The 17,797-nt window shown below is 47.9% G+C and overlaps 1 long non-coding RNA gene across 1 annotated transcript in view; it reads left to right on the top strand.

The window, feature by feature from the left end:
- LOC143683465 (uncharacterized) overlaps positions 1–17,797 on the top strand; it is an 86,202-nt gene that overhangs the window by 64,699 nt on the left and 3,706 nt on the right. The gene's annotated exons all lie outside the window — the stretch shown is intronic.

Raw genomic sequence — 17,797 nt, 5'->3', positions numbered from 1 at the left:
TTTCTGGAATGTTTGGTAGAATTCACATGTGAAGCCGTCTGGTCCTGGAGTTTTCTTTTTGGGAAGCTTCTTAATGACTGATTCAATTTCTTTACTTGTGATTGGTTTGTTGAGGTCATCTATTTCTTCTTGAGTCAAAGTTGGTTGTTCATGCCTTTCTAGGAACTTGTCCATTTCATCTACATTGTTGTATTTATTAGCATAAAGTTGTTCATAGTATCCTGTTATTACCTCCTTTATTTCTGTGAGGTCAGTGGTTATGTCTCCTCTTCTATTTCTGATCTTATTTATTTGCATCCTCTTTCTTCTTCTTTTTGTCAATCTTGCTAAGGGCCCATCAATCTTGTTGATTTTCTCATAGAAGCAACTTCTGGTCTTATTGATTTTCTCTATTGTTTTCATGTTCTTAATTTCATTTATTTCTGCTCTAATCTTTGTTATTTCTTTCCTTTTGCTTGCTTTGGGGTTAGTTTGCTGTTCTTTCTCCAGTTCTTCCAAGTGGACAGTTAATTCCCGAATTTTTGCCCTTTCTTCTTTTCTGATATAGGCATTTAGGGCAATAAATTTCCCTCTAAGCACTGCCTTTGCTGCGTCCCATAGGTTTTGCTATGTTGTGTTTGCATTTTCATGCGCCTCGACATATTTACTAATTTCTCTTGTACTTTCTTCCTTGACCCACTGGTTGTTTAAGAGTGTGTTGTTGAGCCTCCACGTATATGTGAATTTTCTGGCACTCTGCCTATTATTGATTTCCAACTTCATTCCTTTATGATCCGAGAAAGTGGTGTGTATGATTTCAATCTTTTAAAATTTGTTAAGACTTGCTTTGTGACCCAGCATATGGTCTATCTTTGAGAATGATCCATGAGCACTTGAGAAAAAGGTGTATCCTGTTGTTGTGGGGTATAATGTCCTATAAATGTTTGTTAAGTCTAGCTCATTTGTTGTAATATTCAAATTCTCTGTTTCTTTATTGATCCTCTGTCTAGATGTTCTGTCCATTGATGAGAGTGGGGAATTGAAGTCTCCAACTATTATGGTAGATGTGTCTATTTCCCTTTTCAGTAATTGCAGTGTATTCCTCATGTATTTTGGGGCATTCTGATTCGGTGCTTAAATATTTATGATTGTTATGTCTTCTTGTTTAATTGTTTCTTTTATTAGTAGATAGTATCCTTCTTTGTCTCTTTTAACTGTTTTACATTTGAAGTCTAATTTGTTGGATATTAGTATAGCTACTCCTGCTCTTTTCTGGTTGTTATTTGCATGAAATATCTTTTCCCAACCTTTCACTTTCAACCTATGCTTATCTTTGGGTCTAAGATGTGTTTCCTGTAGACAGCATATAGAAGGATCCTGTTTTTTAATCCATTCTGCCAGTCTATGTCTTTTGATTGGAGAATTCAGTCCATAACATTTAGTGTTATTACTGTTTGGGTAATACTTTCCTCTACCATTTTGCCTTTTGTATTATATATATCATATCTGATTTTCCTTCTTTCTACACTCTTCTCCATACCTCTCTCTTCTTTCTTTTCGTATCTGACTCTAGTGCTCCCTTTAGTATTTCTTGCAGAGCTGGTCTCTTGGTCACAAATTCTCTCAGTGACTTTTTGTCTGAAAATGTTTTCATTTCTCCCTCATTTTTGAAGGACAATTTTGCTGGATATAGAAGTTTTGGTTGGCAGTTTTTCTCTTTTAGTAATTTAAATATCTCATCCCACTGTCTTCTGGCCTCCATGGTTTCTGCTGAGAAATCTACACATATTCTTATTGGGTTTCCCTTGTATGTGATGGATTGTTTTTCTCTTGCTGCTTTCAAGATCCTCTCTTTCTCTTTGACCTCTGACATTCTAACTAGTAAGTGTCTTGGAGAACGCCTATTTGGTTCTATTCTCTTTGGGGTGCGCTGCACTTCTTGGATCTGTAATTTTAGGTCTTTCATAAGAGTTGGGAAATTTTCAGTGATAATTTCTTCCATTAGTTTTTCTCCTCCTTTTCCCTTCTCTTCTCCTTCTGGGACACCCACAACACATATATTTGTGCGCTTCATATTATCATTCAATTCCCTGAACCCCTGCTCAGATTTTTCCATTCTTTTCCCTATAGTTTCTGTTTCTTTTTGGATTTCAGATGTTCCATCCTCCAGATCACTAATCCTAACCTCTGTCTCTTGAAATCTACCATTGTAGGTTTCCATTGTTTTTTTCATCTCTTCTACTGTATCTTTCATTCCCATAAGTTCTGTGATTTGTTTTTTAAGACTTTCCATTTCTTCTTTTGGTTGATCCCATGCCTTCTTCATGTCCTCCCTCAATTTATTGATTTGGTTTTTGAAGAGGTTTTTCATTTCTGTTCGTATATTCAGAATTAGTTGTCTCAGCTCCTGTATCTCATTTGAGCTATTGGTTTGTTCCTTTGACTGGGCCATATCTTCAATTTTCCTGGTGTGATTTGTTATTTTTTGCTGGCATCTGGGCATTTAATCAGATTTCCCTGAGTGTGGGACCCAGCAGGTTGAAAGACTTTTCTGTGAAGTCTCTGGGGTCTGTTTTTCTTATCCTGCCCAGTATGTGGTGCTTGTCTGTCTGCGGGTCCCACCAGCAAAAGATGTTGTGGCTCCTTTAACTTTGGAAGACTCTTGGTGCTGGGTGTGTGGTGGAGACAGGGGAAAGGTTGTAGGTTGGTTTTAATGGCTTCAAATTGTGAAGTCCTGGGATCTGAATTCCTTGAGAGAGGGATTCCACCTGAGTTGCGTTTCACCCCTACCGTGGGGAAGGTTCAGGTGGTAGAGAGCCCTGAAAGCAGCCTGTTTCTGCATTTGGGGCAGTTGCAATCTGTGTAATCCCAGCGCTGAGCCCAGAGGCACCAAGCCTCCGTAGAAACAGCCGCAGAAGGCTCTGTTTCGCCCCCTTTCCTCTTTTTCAGTTAGCCCAATCGGCGACTTCCACTTTGATCAGTTTCACCTGAGCTGAGGTCCTATTTTTAGTAGTCAGAAGTTGTTCATTAATGCCACTATTGGTGTTAGGTTGGCCTCAGTCTCTACTACTGTTGGAGACTCTTTCCTTTCCCTCCGGGAAGTCACCTGTTGGGGAGGGGCACCGGCCGCCACGGCTTGGGGAACCGCCGATCCGAAGCTCCCAGCCGGCCTGGGAAGCCGCCCATGAGGGAGGGGCACCGGCTGCCAGCTGCCGTGACTCGGAGAACTCGTCTCTCTGAGTCTCTCAGCCAGACCGGGAAGGAGAGAGGGAGGGGCGCCGGACTCCAGCCGCCGCGGCCTGGGGAAGCGCGTGCCGCTCGGGGACCTCACTGCAGTGGAGTCTCATAGCCAGTCCAGACCGGGGTACACTGTGTGTCTGGTCTCTGTCATGGCTCCGGGAGCTGTTCTGTACTGTTTCTAGTTATTTAGTAGTTATTCTGGAGGAGGAACTAAGATGCGCGCACCTTACTAAGCCGCCATCTTCTCCGGAAGTCTCGTCTCCTCTTGATTTTTGCCTGGCTGACACAGATCTAAAGCACTTCATGTTCTAAAACTGATTTTCAGATTATTCCAACCCGTGCCTTGTGGACAAAAGCCGGAGGGCCGGCCAGTGTTTTTCCCAAGCGGCCCAGCACCACATCCCGTGAACGCAGCCGCAGCAGCGCAGCGGGGACCCGCACCGGGAAGGCCACCCATCTCTGGGGCTGGACGTGGCCTGGGGTGTACCAGGTCACCACGCGTGGCTGTCCCAAAGCCCCATGCGCGCAGCTCGTCCTGTCAGCCGCGTGTGGGCAGAGCCATGCCTCGGGCCGTCAGCCTCTTACTCTTCTAGAGGAGACGCTTCCGGAGGGAAAATACCAGGGACCGTGATGGCCAGAGCACACGCTCAGAAGGCGCCTTTCAAACTGAGACTGCTTAAAGTACTTAAAACGTGTCACCCTTGTGAGCCGTCTGCACACACCTGCGCCCCGCCCCCATCCCTCATCCCTCACACCCTGCCCAGCAGCCCGCAGGCTGCCCACCTCCCCTCTCGCCCCCAGCCTGGCTGCAAGTGTGCCGTCCCCTCCGTCCCCAGGCTACAGCGTGCACCATCCTGGCCAGCTCTGCTTGTTCTGCCGCTTCGCTTCTCAGAAGAGTCAAGTTCAAACAGGAAAAACAGACTTGCCGTAAAAGCCCCTCGAGCTCATCACCCATTTCTGCGCGTCCTCTGTCATCCGGACGGTCTTCACGAAGGCTTAGCTCTTTCTGTCCAATAGTTTTACACGAACTGCTTCAGCTGCAAATGTTAGAACGAGAGAGATGCGGGGCACAGGTCCAGGGGCCCGCAGGGAAGGGGACGTCGTGTGTTTCAGTGGCACAGAGAGCAGAAAGGGCGGACTTGTTCCCATGCGTGCTTTTAGTAGCCCTGCTCAGCTTGGTGTGCATTTCATGGTGTAAATGTTATTTTGCTGGTGAATACTAATATTTAGTCATGTATTTGAATGATTTCTTTTTTAATTCCACAATACCAGAATAATTTCTTTTCTCTCTATGGTATAAAGTGTCATGTGGACTTGCAGACTTATTTTTCTAAATGAAATTAAGGGATAATTGTCCTCTAAAGCTTTTGCATTCTTCATTTTTCCAAGTGATATGATAGAGCACAGCCAGCCCAGAACCTCCCTCTGACACCGTTCAGGAACCTGGCATCACATGTGGGCGTGTGCGAGCCCCCTTGCCAGCTCGCCACCGAGAAGCACGGTTCATATCCCGTCGTTTGCAACACCAGTGGAGACATGGTAGCAGGAGCCCAGCCGGCTTCTGTGGTTTCTGTGGCAGGGTCACAAAGTCGGATATCTCAGCCAGAGACACCAGTGACGCTGCAGTCCCAGGGAAGCCGACTCACCTTGTCACATAATCGGCTGCGACAGCCCACGGTGGGCCTCCCCCTGCAGCTCCAAGGTGCTGGCCGACTGGGACACTGCCGTGTGCCGGGCCTCGAGAGGCTAGTGACGGAAGTGCTGGAAGCAAAGCCCTATAAACCTTTGGAGCATGATTTTAATGCACCAACGTCGTGATTCTCAGGGGTCCAGACACTCTCTGGACTCCGACGTTGAGTCTTCCAGAAAGTTCCACAGGTTACAGGATCTTTCAGTTTGCCGTCTCCGTGTTTGAGGATTTTGTGGTGGTTTGAGTGGTTTCTTATCTTTGATGAAAGCATTTGGTTGTAGGCAGTATTTTATTTTTTTATATATTTTTTAAAACTTTTTTATTGTATATAGTATAGCATATATACAAAGCAAAGGAATAAAAAAGCGATAGTTTTCAAAGCACTCTTCAACAAGTGGTTACAGGACAGATCCCAGAGTTTGTCATGGGCTACCATACGATCCTCTCACATTTTTCCTTCTAGCTGATCTAGAGCGTAGGAGGCTAGCGGGCTTAAATACATTTTTGTCATCACAATCGACTTTTTTTCTTTTTTTGTGAACAATAACATATTTACAAAAAAGCTATAAATTTCCAAGCACAGCACCACAATTAGTTGTAGAACATATTTCAGAGTTTGGATGGGTTACAATTCTACAATTTTAGGTTTTTACTTCTAGCTGCTCCAAGATACTGGAGACTAAGAGAGATAACATTTTAATGATTCAGCATTCATGTTCATTTGTTAAATCCTGCCTTCTATGTATAATTCCATCATCACCTTTGATCTTTCCATACTTCTCTTTGGGGTTGTTTGGGCTATGGCCATTCTAAATTTTTGATATTGGAAGGGTCTGTCAATAATATGGGGTAGGGAGGTGGAACTATCTGATGTTCTGGATAGGCTGGGCCCTCTAGGTTTCAGGACTTATCTGGTCCAGGGACCCATCTGGAGGTTGTAGGTTTCTGGAAAGTTACCCTAGTGCCTGGAACCCTTGTGGAATCTTACATATTGCCCTAGGTGTTCTTTAGGATTGGCTGGAATGGTCCTGGTTGGGGGTTGGCAGGCGATGACAGGTAACAAGGTCTACCTGAAGCTTGTGTAAGAGCAACCTCCAGAGTAGCCTCTCGACTCTATTTGAACTGTCTGCTACTGATACTTTATTAATCACACTTCTTTACCCCCATTTGATCAGGATGGAATTGTTGATCCCACAGTGCCAGGTCTGGATTCATTCCTCGGAGTCATCTCCCATGTCGCCAGGGAGACTTTCACCCCTGGATGTCATGTCCCACATAGTGGGGAGGGCAGTGGTTTCACTTGCAGAGTTGGGCTTAGAGAGACTGAGGCCCCATCTGAGCAACAACAGAGGTCCTCCAGAAGTAACTCTCAGGCACGTGTAGGCAGTGTTTTAATTTGAAGAGAATAGTAATTACCTTAGTAATTACCCAAGGCATTGTAGAGTTGTTCACAACCACGGTTTGGGAGAACAGATGGCCCTCGTGACTCGTGGCAGGGGCTGTGCAAAGGCCATCGAGCGAGGTGAGGTGCACGTGTGTGAGGGGAGCATGTGTGCAAGCGCACATGATGTCTGTTAAGGATGTGTGGGTCGGCAGGCTCACTGTGTACCCCTCTGTGCCGCTTCTGTGTCTCCCACCGAGGCCAGGGGGGTCTGGGGTGGCACCTGCATCTCCTGTCTCCCCTCATACCTTTTGATTCACCTTGACCCTGTAAATAAACTGCCTAAAGTGACACATGTGTGGATTGCAAATAAAACTCAACTTTTGGTTTCAGGTATCTGATAGGATCATGATAATGTTTTTTTTTGGCGGGGGGGGGGAATTGGTGCAGGGTCCCAGAAACGAACCCGGGTCTCCTGCGGGGAAGGTGGGCACCGTGCCACCAAACCCCGTGCACCCCTGGATCATGACAACTGAATGTCGATGATTTCCTAACGATTTTGAATACATTTTTATATGCTCAGCATAGATTTTGGGGAAGAACTGTGAAAAATCATTAGCGACGATTTCTTCTGTGAACACAGACAGCATTATGCAGGTGTGATTTGGCATCATGTAGTTTTTCTTCCTTATTTTAATCATACTTAGTTTGTGATTGCTAACTAAGGTTAATTTGAAATTTTACTTTGTATTCAGATGGAGACTTTTAAAAGTCACCTTTTTTGAGTTACAGCTTAAATATAATAAAGTGTAACATTTACAGTATCAATTTCAGTGAGTTTTGACACATCCACACAACCTCTGGCCACCGCCGCCGGGGACAGCCATTCCCATCCCCTGCAGGTGCCTGCCTGCACCTCTTCCAGCCTCATTCCTCACCCACGTGCCGTCCGCCTGCTTTAGTTAACTGTCGCTTGCACTCACGTTTCTAGAATTTCACTGGAACCGGATCGTATTAAAGTCATCTTTAGTCGGTGTGTCCTTAAGTGGGCCTGATGGGTGATGCTTTCAATTGTAAACATTACTGTCAGACCCTTCAGAACCAAATCATGTCTTTTCAACCCTCGGAAGTGTCCTTCAGATGGTCTCTGCCGCAGGCCCGTGGTATCTGTGTCCCCAAGGACCAGTCGGGATGCGGCGGATAGTGCCGTAGACATGCTGGGAAGCCAGCCTCAGGGACGCTGCCCGGCGCCGCGGCCGCCTCTCAGCAAGGTGGGATGCCGGACTTTTGAGGTCTTTCTGGTGCTCTCTGGCCCGAGCCCCGTCCCGAGTAGAGCAGAGGGTGGCTGAGCTGGCGCCTGCTCCTGGAATCTCACATGATTCACGCCTGGGTCCTCACAACACCCCGAGGAGGGTGCGCCATCCTCATCCTCATTTATAGCACAGGAAACTGGGGCACGCGGAGCTTATGGCAGGCGCCCAGTGTTCACAGTGTGAGTGGCTGAGCGCTCACAAGCTCAGGGAGTTTGGTCCAAGGCCGTCTTCCCTCCTCACTTGCCTCTGCTGCCCAGTTCCAGGCCGATGTACTGTCTGGTAGGAGCTGGGGTGTAACGAGTGCTTCTCAGACGCCAGGCTGAGCCTGAGGACTCAACCCTGCATTTCGCCGGTGGATTCCAGCCTCATCTGTTATGGATTTAAGGAGAAGATTTTTAAAGCCCATCAGCACAGTCTGGGATTAGAAGTGAAACTAGTGATGTGTAATATTTGCAGTTCCACTCTGAGAGTGCCGGGGAGCAGGTGGCACCCCCCTTCAGGAAGGCAGACGGAGGCCCCGAGGGTGATGCAATGCAGTTTAGGTCTCTTCTCCAGGCAGTTTGGGAGTCGGAACCACAGCCCCGGGCCCCCCAGCATGAGAATAAGCAGCCTCGTCCTTTCTGCAGCCGCAGCCCTTACCTGTCATCGCACGTCCTCTCCCCACCGCTCCTTGAGGCAGGGAAGTCTTCACCGCAGGTCCTGGGCCCCCAGCGCTTGTCCGCCAGGTGCAAAAACAAATCCAGGGCAGCGTGGTCCCTGTTATTTTTTGAAAGTCAAGGCTCCCCTTGCTTCAGCCATCATGCGTTCCCCTCTCCCCCGTTTCAGTGTTATCACCAGGTGGTGAGTCCCTCAAGGACAGACGTGGTGCTCCCCCAGGCCCTGAGCGCCCGCAGGACTTGTAAAGTGTCTGGAATTGTTTTGCTCCTCAGTTGGCATGGTGAGCGGTATCAGGTGCCAGCCTAGCACCTGGTAAGCAGGGAGTGCCGCCCAGATCCACAGGGGGCCCGCACAGGTGACTATCCCGCCGCAAAGACAATAGGTAACAGGGTTGAGGGCGTCAGCTGGTAGGCCGGTGGCTGAACGTCCGGGCGCGCCGGGGCTGTCTGACTCCGTGTTAGATAACACTTTGGCATGAGGTTGTTTGTAGGTCTTCGCATGTCACTTTAAAACACAAAGCCGCCTGCCTGCTTTGTCATCATAGCATCCTGCCCTGTCTTCTCTCCCTGACTCTGACTTTGGGTTATGGAGGGAATCGTTTGGAGGAAAGGACGAGACTTTTGAAGGAGTGTTCGGATAGAATGTTTTCAGGCAGTGAGCGCCCAGAGCCCCGGTACGTGGCGGAGATTTAAATGTTGGGACTTTGCTCGTCTGGGGGAGGAAAGGTCCCCCCGCTTTTCTTCTCTGGAGGTGAGGGGAGGCGGACGGGCTCCTTGCGTGGCTGCTCCTACTTGGACGCACCAAGGATGTCAGCGGACCCGCTCGGGCTCGAGACGTGGATGGCAGCTCCGCGGAGAGGTGAGAGGTCGCCTTTCCCCTGCTGCCCAGCATCAGGAAAGACTTACCCAGAGTGGCTGTGTTTTCAGTTGATTTAAAATTGTATTTTGGCTTTAAGAACAGTGTTCTTATTTCTAGAAATAGGCATTAATTTCTTTCCTTGTTTGTTTTTGGAGATTTTTAAAAACGATTCCAGCATTTATTGGCCTTTAGTATAGTTTTACAGCCTTGTGTGTTTTAACTAAGTTGTTGAAAACAGTTTCTAGAAGTTACCTTTTCTAGCTTTAGGACTTTTTTCTTTGATTCTATTCAAAACATAACCATTATGTACTTTTTGTGGTGTTATTCCTTTCTAAAATAAGAATCCCAATACATAAAAGAGTTCGAATTAGTTTTGCAAAGAGATATTGCTCTCATTAGCCTAGATAATTTGAATTTAGATTTTTTAGCTGGTTTGAAATCACAGACTGCATTTTAAACTATATATAGTTCATGAATAATATATAGTAAATAAGTAAATATTAATTATTTTAATTATATAGTTGTATAAATTATACATTTATAATACTTTTTAATTGAGAAATTTATTGATATTTTTCATGAAATAAGCAGAATTAAAATAAAGAAAAAACATACAGCTTAAAACAGTTGAAATGACCCTAACATTTTTTACAATTGTACATTTACGACACAAAGAAAATGAGTGGTTTTTTTTTTTTTTTAACATGGGCAGGCACCGGGAATTGAACCCAGGTCCTCCGGCATGGCAGGCGAGCATTCCTGCCTGCTGAGCCACTGTGGCCCGGAATGAATGGTTTTTAATAATTAAGTCACTTAAAATTTTTGATAGGCTTTCATCGGAAATTAAACTGAAACAAGGATAACTGGGAATCTGGGCATATTGTAAAATGAAATAATGCTACTTTATAATACTTATTTTTTAAGCTTTCTCCTTTGTAATCAGAAAATCATAGAATAAGATGGTAGAAATTGTTTAGAAAACAATAGACGCACCTCCGCTCCACGTGAGGCTTCTGAAGAAGTGCTGTTGCGGTTTCCTTAGACGGTCTGCTGTATCCCTTGCATATACTTGACCATTCAAGTCTTATGTGTAGCATCTGCGTCTCCAGAGACTGTCAGAGGTCTCTCCGGGCTCCGTCTTGGTGCCTGAGGTGGTGGCAGAGCAGGCTCCTCCCCCCGCCCTGCTGTCCTAAATGTCCTGCTCTCAGGGAGGGAGCATGACCTCTGGGCACCTGTTGAGTCTAATGTCACACAGTACATGAAAACAACATTTTATTGTTGTTTCTTTATCATCTGAATATGACACCAAAAAGTCATCTGAATAATACATGAATATGTTCTCGTTATAAAAGAAAAAATTCAAGAATATGGAATTGTGCTGGTTTGAAAGCACAATTTTGTATGTCCCCTAGAAAAGCCATGTTTAATCTAATCCCATTTCATAAAGGTAGAATAATCCCTATTTGATACTGTGTGTTTGAAACTCTAGTCAGATCATCTCCCTGGAGATGTGATGTCATCAAGACTGGTTGTTAAGCTGGATTAGGTGACGACATGTCTTTACCCACTGTTTCAGTGTGCTAGCTGCCGGAATGCAACACAGCAGAGACATACTGGCTTTTAATAAAAGGGGATTTATTTTGTTGGTTCTTCAGAGGAAAGGCAGCTAACTTTCCACTGAGGTTCTTTCTTACGTGGAAGGCACAAGATGGTCTCTGCTGGTCTTCTCTCCAGGCCCCTGGGTTCCAACAACTTTCCCCGGGGTGATTCCTTTCTGCATCTCCAAAGGCCTGGGCTGAGCTGTGAGTGCTGAGATGAGGAATGCCGAGCTACTTGGTCTGTGCTACCTTGCGATCTCTCATTTAAGCACCAGCCAGTTAAGTCAAACGTCACTCATTGCAGCAGACACGCCTCCTAGCCGACTGCAGATGTAATTGGCAACAGATGAGGTTCACGTACCATTGGCTTATGTCCACAGCAACAAGACTAGGTACATTCATCTGGCCAAGTTGACAACTGAATCTAACTATCACACCCACTCAGGTGAGTCCTATAAAAGAGGAAACGTTTTGGAGAATAAGAGATTCAGAGAGAGCAGAGAATGCTGCAGCACCACGAAGCGGAGAGTCCACAAGCCAGCGACCTTTGGAGATGAAGATGGAAAACGCCTCCCGGGGAGCTTCATGAAACTGGACAGGAGAGAAAGCTAGCAGATGATTCCGTGTTCGCCATGTGCCCTTCCAGATGAGAGAAACTCTGACTGTGTTCGCCATGTGCCTTCTCACTTGAGAGAGAAACTCTGAAGTTTATTGGCCTTCTTGAACCAAGGTATCTTTCTCTGGATGCCTTTGATTGGACATTTCTAGAGACTTGTTATAATTGGGACATTTTCTCGGCCTTAGAATTGTAAACTAGCAACTTATTAAATTCCCCTTTTTAAAAGCCTTCCTGTTTCTGGTGTGTTACATTCTGGCTGCTTGCAGACTAGGACAGAATACATAGAGCAGAAAGTAAAAGACCCCTGAAATAGGGGAATCCTTCTGGGTGTTCAGCAAGTACACCCGCTCCTAACAGGCCAGGTCAGCCAGGTGACTGAGCTGGACAGGTCGGCGCTGGAGAGCAGCCTCGCGTGTCAGGTGAGGCCGTGAAGAGCTCTGCCGAGGAGGTGTGGGCAGGAGGGAGCAGCAGGTGCTGAAGCTGGGGCTGGAGAGCAAAGGCCACGGGGATTTTGTGCCGAATTTGATGTGGAGGGAAAAGAAGGGAGGGCCTCAGGGTGTGCTTGGAGGTGAGGGCTGGGCTCAGGGAGCCGAGAATCAGCCAGAGCTCCCAGGGAGCCTGAGCCCATTGCCCATGGCAGCAGCGGTTCTGGTCCACTTTTATTAAGGATTGTCCATGAGGGGGCTGGCCTGCGTTGCTTGGAAACCTCATGAACCAGTCACGCGGGGAGCCCTGGAGAAGCTGCACCGAGTGCCAGCAAGAGACCCCTGGGCACAGCTCAGGGCCGCTGCCGATGGGGCTTTGGGTTGGGACTGCTCTTGGCCGCCGGTGTCTGCTCTTGTCCCGGCAACGGCTCATTGAGCAGCCGCCACAGTCCTTGGGTTGGTCCTAGTCAAGACCTCCCAGCACCCTCCAGAGTGGGTCTTGTTCTGCCTCCGGCAGCTGTCAGAGAGACCAGCGTTCCAGTGAGATGAGGAAACGGCACGGACCCAGAGCCTGTCACTGCAGGGTGGCGTGCAGGTTTCTGCTGAGCGCGTAACCTCCAGAGGCCGTGTGTCTGCAGGTGACCTGGCGGCAGCCGCCTCATCGATGGGTGGGGTTATGGGGGTCTGTAAGGTCACTTTCAAATTAAAAAGTGTGATGATCACACTGTAGGCCAAATACAAGTTCACACCTGGACTCAACGGACAAAATACTGCATATTGTGAAAGTTCCGAAAGCCCCAAACAGGAGGCACAGCCGGTTCCTTGCCTTGGGTGAGCTGTGGTCCCCGTGTGGAGGGGTGTGTCCTGGTGCAGGCTGCTGTGCTCCCACGGTGCCTCCCAGCCTGTACGCCTCGAACCCGCCTCCATCGTACAGCCACGGGGTGAAGGCCTTCCAGCGGCCTCGGGGAGGAGCTGGCCGCGTACCGAAGGCAGCTGCTGCCCTTCCCCGCCCGAGACTGCTGCAGTACGATTCAGGTGACAGGGAGGAGAAGCCGTAGGCCGGGGCTGGGCTCCTGCTTCATGGACCACTGCACACTCACTTGTGCATGTTTTATTTAAAACAGGCAAGTTAGAAGCCCTGGCTGTCTTGTTGCAGAAACTGAAGTCTGAAGGCCAGCGAGTGCCGATTTTATCTCAGATGATTTTAACGTTAGACATCTTGGAGCTATTCCTGAACTTCCACTTTCTGACGTTCATCAGGGTTGAGGAACGTGCCAACTCCGCACCGCGCCAGGTAAGCTGAACTTCACACTGAAGCGATTGAGGGAAGATTAAACGAGATGCTGTCCAAAAAGTGTTACCGTTTGTGAATAACTACAGGTCTGATTTGTTCTTCCAAGGGCTGTGGATACCTGTTAAACTGGGAAGTGTTTGGATAAATTTAAGAATTGTATCTGACCAAAATATTAAATTAAAAATGTTCCACGGAGGGTGCCCGGGTGTTTCAGTGGTTAGAATGTCCGCCTCTCATGCAGGAGACCTGGGCTCAATTCCCGGACCATGCACCCAGAAAAAAAAAATGTTCCAAGTGTTTTATGCTTCTCTGTTCAGCAGTTAGGAAGGACTCATCAGCATGCGACAGAAGGGTCCTCTTTCCCACGCGTCCATTTTGGGTTTTGACGTCAGTAAACATTGCACTTAGGAAAAATCACTAAACGTATTGCTAATTCTTTCATATTGTCAAATACAACTTAAAACTCATCCACAACTCTTCTGTCAACCTTTATCTTATGAAGTAAATTGTCTAAACAGTGTTTCAAAAGCAGTTGAAATGATACCTGTCTACTCTCACTTGGTACATACAGGTTTGCGACTTGTATGTAATATTCAGGAATTTCCCCTTTCCTCATTATATGCTGACCTTTATCCATAAATTATACCTTGTGTAATGCTGACACTGCCACCTCTGCTTTTTTCCAGTTTACCTTTGCCCATAATCTCTTTGCCAGTGCTACCTTTCTTTACTTAGATTTAAGGGAGTTTCTTGTGGATATTATGTCACAGATATTAAAAGGTAATTGTGAAAACTGAAATCAGGACTGTCATACAACTCTAAAATGAACATATGTCAAAGATTTCACTTAACTGAGTAATTAATGTGGGAACCAATAAAGTATTAAACTGGTCCGAGGGAAGATGTGAAAACACACAAGTCAATAGGCAGTTGGGGATGCTGAGCTGGGCCTCCCAGTCGTGGCAAAGCTGGTCAGAAAACCAGAGGCCGATGTCATGTGTGGAAGCGCCTTCTCTACGTGTATTTATCTGTAGACAGGTCAGGTATCCTCCATCAGATGACGGCACCTCTGCCACCGAAGGGCGTCTGCCCCCCGAAGGGTCAGGATCTTGCTGTGATTGTAGAATGCTCAGTCGGGACCAGGGGAGGGGCTCGGTCCCTGTAGTCAGATAATGCAGGGGGTCCACCCGTGAGCCCCACTGACCCACTGGAAGAGCAGTCAGAGCTCTTCTGCCCATTTCAGAGTCGTTTTTTCCTAAGCAACTTTATTGAGGTACGATTTACGCATCATAAATGAACTATTTTAAAGTATATAATTCAGTGGTTGGTTGTTTGTGTTTGTTTTGTTTTGTTCTTTTAGTATATTTACAGAGTTGTGCCACCATTACCCTTATCTAATTGTAGAACATTTTCGCTAACCCAGAAATCAGTCCCAGACCCCAGTTTCCGTTCCTCAGTCTGGGAGCCCATAAGCTGCCTTGTGTCCCGTGGATTTGCCTGTTCTGGGCATTTCGTGTAAATGGACTCCTCAGGGTGTGGTTTCTCATGGCTGCTTCCACTCGGTGTCGTGTCTCAAGGCAGCAAGTGCCAGCATCTCTCTCCTTTCTGTGGCTTAACAATAAATATTCCATTGTGTGGACAGAGCCCTTTTCTCCCTCTCTTCAACAGTCGATGGGTGTGGTAGTTAGGGTCAGGTGTCAGCTTGGCCAGGTGAAGATACCTAGTTCTGTTGCTGTGGACATGAACTTCCTCTGTCACTGATTACATCTGCGGTCGGCTAGGAGGCGTGCCTGCTGCAGTGAATTATGTGTGATTAACTGGCTGGTGCTGAAATGAGAGACCACAACGTAGCGCAGCCCAAGCAGCTCAGCATTCCTCATCTCAGCACTCTCAGCTCAGCCCAGGCCTTGGGAGATGCAGAAAGAAATCACCCCGGGGAAAGCTGTGGGAACCCAGAGACCTGAGGGGAAGGCCAGCAGGGATCACCCTGTGCCTTCCCACGTAAGAAAGAACCTCAGTGGAAAGTTAGCTGCCTTTCCTCTGAAGAACCAACAAAATAAATCCCCTTTTATTAAAAGCCAGTCCACCTCTGGTGTGCTGCATTCCGGCAGCTAGCAAACTAGAACAGCGGACATTTGGGTTCCTTTCACCTCTGGATCTCTCTGAGTGAAGCTGCTGGGCGTGTGCATGTGCGAGTTTCCGTGTGGACGTGTGCTCTGCTTGTCCCGGTGTGGTCTTAGGAAGGGATTGCCGGGCCCTGGGTGTGCAGGACGTGCACTTCTGTGGTTCACGCTTTGAGGAGCTGCAGACCGTTTTCTGAGACAGCTGTGTTGTTTCCCGTTCCCACAAGCAGCGTAAAGGGCTCCAGTTTCTCCACATTCTTACCAACGCTGGTTGCTGTCTCTTTTATGTGTGTGTGTGTGTGTGGTAACACACACACCATATATATAACAAAATTTGCCATTTTAACCGATTTTCAGTGGACAGTTCAGTGGCATTGTTATGCTACCATCAGCACCACCCGCCACCACAAGATCTTTTCCTCGCCCAGGACAGAAGCTCTGCCCCCGTCAGGCTGACTGCCCGCCCCCCAGCACCCCAGCCCCCGGACCCGCTAATCTGCCTTCTGTCTCTGTGCGTTTGAGTCTTCTGGTTATTTCATTGCAGTGAGAGCGTACACTGTGTCTGTCCTTTCGTGTCTGGCTCACTTCACAAGGCAAAACGATGTCAAGTGTGGATGTCCGTGGTGTAGAATTCAGAACTTCGATCGTTTTGCGGCTGAAGGACGCCGACCAGCACCGCGTGCCCGTGCGGCCGTGGAGAGGCTCCCTGACGGGCCGAGCCGAGAGTGGGCGAGGGGGCTCAGCAGCAGGGCCCCACGCCTGTGGCCGCCTGACTTCTGTCAGACGTACCGTGATGACTGTGAGGAAGTAAAGTGTGTTTTAAACAAATGCTGCGGGAATAAACTAGATATCCATTTGGGAAAAAAGTTAACCTTGAACTTGCCTCTTATGCACAAAAATGGTCTCAAAATCGTTCATTTTATATAAGGTGTATGTAAATGCTAAAATAATGAGACTTCCAGAAGAGAAAACCTTTACGCCCTTGGAATAAGCGAAGAGTGAGCTGAAAAGCCCAAACCATAATAAACATGTAAGTCGGGCTTTATGGAATTGAAAACCCCCTGTTCTTTGAAAGATTACGGTTAAGGAAGTGAAGACGACGACCTGGGCTGGGCGAGCACGGCCCCAGCAGGGGCACCTGGCAGGGCCCCCCAGCCCCGGTGTGGGAGGAGTTCCCACTGCTCCTGTGAGAAGACACAGCCCGGCCGGGACGCGAAAGCCGGGGAGACGTAGGGTAACAGATGCCGGGACAGGGGGCGCTGCCACGAGTGACGGGAAGCCTGGGCAGCGTCTCTTGTGTTCTTTTCCACAGCGTTGGTTCTTCCCGGGCCCTGGCGTGCCCCGGCGGCCTGTAGAATCAGCTTGTCCACTTCCACAGAGAGGCCTGCCCTTGTGCGGGCCTGTGTCGAGTCTCTCGAGCCCCTCTGGGGCGAGCGCACATCTCGGCCGTGGTGGGGCGCGCCGGGTGTTGGTGGAAAGGGCAGCCCGGACCCCGTGTCTGGTGTGCCTGCGTGTCTGCAAAGCTGCGTGAGCGCATCTGTGCGGTTGTGGCCATGGAGAGGCGTCCGTGGAGGCGGCTTCCAATTGTGTGTGGTCCGTGCAACTCGGTGTGGTTTTTACTTTGCACGTTTGCTTTTTTATCTGTGTGTGTTTCATTTTTAAATAGTGTCTCATTATCACCAAAATAATTAAGTCAGTTTCAAAAGAAACAAAGTAGATTAAAATCCACTAAATTGTTGAGGTGGCATTTTGGGGTGTAGGGCATAGGAAGGTAATCTTGAAAGGAATCTTTTTTTCTCAGTATTTATGCGGCAGGAGTTTCCCATTTGTTTAATAGCAGCCGTTCTTATAGGTGTGAGGTGGTATCTCACTGTCGTCTTGATCTGCATTTCCCTGATAGCCAGTGAAAATGAGCGTCTCTTCATGTGCTTTTGAGCCATCTGTATTTGATCCTCAGAAAAATGCCTATAGATATCTTTAGCCCATTTTATAAGTGGGTTGTTTGTTCTTTTGTTGTTGATGATTTCTTTATGTACACAGAATATCAAACCTTTGTCTGATATCTGATTTCCAAATATTTTCTCCCATTGACTTGGCTGCCTCTTCACCTTTTAGACAAAGTCTTTTGAGGTGCAGAAGCATTTTATTTTGAGTAGTTCCCATTTACCTATTTTTTCTTTTGTTGCTTGTGCTCTGGAGAGGTGCAGGAGAGGTGGGTGGGGCTGCATTTGGGGGGGCGGGGCTGTGGGGCAGGTACGTGCACTGGGGGCTGGTGGGGTGGGGGTGCCTGGAGCACGAGGAGTGGGAGCAGGTGACAGGGTTCGGGTGTGCGGGGTGAGTTGCGGGTCACAGGGCTGCACTAGTAAGTGCAGTGCACCCAGGGAACGCGGCGTGGCTTACTTCCCAGTTCTGTGCTCCCACCCGTGCACTCCCGTGGGCTCCACACTTCCGTGTTAGGCTCCAGTTCTCTGCCTCTCAGTGCCTCGGCCTCTGCGACCAGGGCTGCCCCATGTGGGGCCGAAGGCTCTCCCACGCTGGCCACACTCTTGAATCGCCGTCTCCGTCGCCCTCCTGTCCCTTCTCTAACTTTCCCGTGGAGCAGGACTGAACACAACCTACT

The sequence above is a fragment of the Tamandua tetradactyla genome, chromosome 5 (genome assembly GCF_023851605.1).
Source record: "Tamandua tetradactyla isolate mTamTet1 chromosome 5, mTamTet1.pri, whole genome shotgun sequence".
Classification (NCBI taxonomy): Eukaryota; Metazoa; Chordata; class Mammalia; order Pilosa; family Myrmecophagidae; genus Tamandua; species Tamandua tetradactyla.
This window is presented reverse-complemented; position numbering and strand designations above follow the sequence as displayed.